General features: G+C 42.8%; 1 non-coding gene across 1 annotated transcript; it reads left to right on the top strand.

Moving 5' to 3' along the window:
* Positions 1 to 1582: 1582 nt before the first annotated feature.
* Positions 1583 to 1687, top strand: LOC113860370. The gene has a single exon (XR_003503823.1). It is a non-coding gene; the product is annotated as a small nucleolar RNA R71 (small nucleolar RNA).
* The last annotated feature ends 400 nt before the right edge of the window (positions 1688 to 2087 follow it).

The following is a 2087-nucleotide window of genomic DNA, read 5'->3' as shown; positions in this document are numbered from 1 at the left end:
GAAAGATCAAGTCATTCACTCTCACTAGAACATCCTCCACAAGGTCGGCTGGATTAGTAGTGCTCTTATTTGCTAATTAGATGATGACACCCGTGGGCTGCAATGGTCCAAGAGACAAAGATGTGAAGATAGATAAAGGCATAACATTAATAGATGCACCTAAATCAAGCATGGCATTATCTATCCTATTGTTTCCTATAGTGCAGGGAATAGTAAACATCCCTGGATCTTTGCATTTCTCAGGCATGGAAGTTTTCTGCCTCTCAAAAAGAGCTGATACATTTCTCCCTATGTTCACTCTTTCATTACCCTTTAGACGCCTTCTATGAGTGCACAAGTCCTTAAGGAATTTGGCGTACTTTGGGATTTGCTTGATAGCATCTAACAAGGGGATATTGACTTCAACTTTTCTGAAAGTATCCAGAATTTCTTTATCAACCTCTTCTTGCTTCTTGCTGGGCTGAACCATTCTTTGAGGAAAGGGAACAGGAATAGACCTCTCCTCCTGGTCTACCACTTTTGGTTGACATGGTGTGGGCATAAGTGCAGGCTGCTCTTGGCTTCCAACTTCTCCTTCTTCACCTTCTGCAGCTAAAGTGCAACTGGGATCCTTTTCAGTAGGCATTTCTGGCTCTTGCATCACCTTACCAGATCTCAAGGTAATGGCACTCACATTCTTTAGGTTTGTGACAGTTTGTGTAGGGAGATTGCCTGAGCCTTGAGATTGAAGTTGATTAAGGGATGAAGCAAGCTGACCCATTTAATTTTCCAAGGTCTTGATACTTGCTTGAGTTTGTTGCTGGAAGGCTTGACTCTGTTGTTGGAAATTGAGATTACTCATGGTGAGTTGCTTCACAAGGTCTTCCAAAGATGATTCATTCTTTTGAGGTGTAGCGGCTAGTGAAGGGGAGGCTTGGTGGTGTTGTTGAGATGAAGATGATGGATGGTGATGTTGCTGGGCTGAATATGGCTTGTTTTGTCCAGCTTGATGTGGTTGGAAATGATTGTTGGTTGGCTGGCTAGAGCCTTGATGCTGTGCATTTCCTGCCCACCTTAAGTTAGGATGGTTCCTCCAACCGGGATTATATCTATTGGAAGATAAATCCCAGCTTTGTTGTTGCTGCGGCTGCTGAAAAGGAAACTTATTAGCATAAATATTAGCAGCATAAGCTTGAGGATTACCTTCCGAAGATTCAGTTTCCTGCAATGTGGGGCAACTATCAGTGAAGTGATCCGTAGATGAACAAATCCCACAAAGCATTGCTGGAATGGATGAAGGTGGAGGTGTATATGCAGTAGAATTCTTTTGAATGGATGCCAACTGTTTTACCATAGTAGCCAACTCATCTAGTTTATGCTCCAACTTGTGTGAATCTGAAGTTTGAATTTCATGGACACTCCAGGACATGATGGAGTTTTGCCTTGTAGCAAACTGTTGAGAGTTAGCTGCCATATTCTCAATAAGAGCTCTAGCGCTGCGGGAGTCTTGTCAACTAGGGCTCCCCCACTAGCTGCGTCGATCATGCTCCTATCCATTGGGTGTAAGCCTTCATAGAAGTATTGGATTAGGAGTTGGTCACTTATCTGATGATGGGGGCAGCTAGCACAAAGTCTCTTGAAACGCTCCCAATATTCATACAAACTTTCCCTCTCCAGCTGCCTAATACCACATATTTCCTTTCTTATTAAGGCAGCCCTTGAAGCAGGAAAAATTTTTTCCAGGAACAATCTCTTGAGGGTGTCCCAACTTGTAATAGAGCCAGGTGGAAGATAATACAACCAGTCTTTAGCCAAATCCATAAGAGAAAATGGAAAAGCCTTTAATTTCACATGCTCTTCAGGCACACCTTGTGGTCTCATTGTAGAGCAAACAATATGAAATTCTTTGAGGTGTTTATGCGGATCTTCACCTGCAAGACCATGAAATTTAGGCAAAAGATGGATTAGGCCAGTTTTAAGAACAAAAGGGGCATCCACATCCGGGTATTGGATACATAAAGTCTGGTAGGTCACGTCCGGTGCGGCAAGCTCCTTAAGTGTCAAGTCATTTTCTGCCATTTCTAAAGGTTCAGAATTTAAAGAATGCA

The sequence above is a fragment of the Abrus precatorius genome, unplaced genomic scaffold (assembly GCF_003935025.1).
Source record: "Abrus precatorius isolate BTA unplaced genomic scaffold, Abrus_2018 Scaffold2, whole genome shotgun sequence".
Lineage (NCBI taxonomy): Eukaryota > Viridiplantae > Streptophyta > Magnoliopsida > Fabales > Fabaceae > Abrus > Abrus precatorius.
The sequence above is the reverse complement of the archived record's forward strand: the minus strand, read 5'-3'. Positions and strand labels throughout refer to the sequence as shown.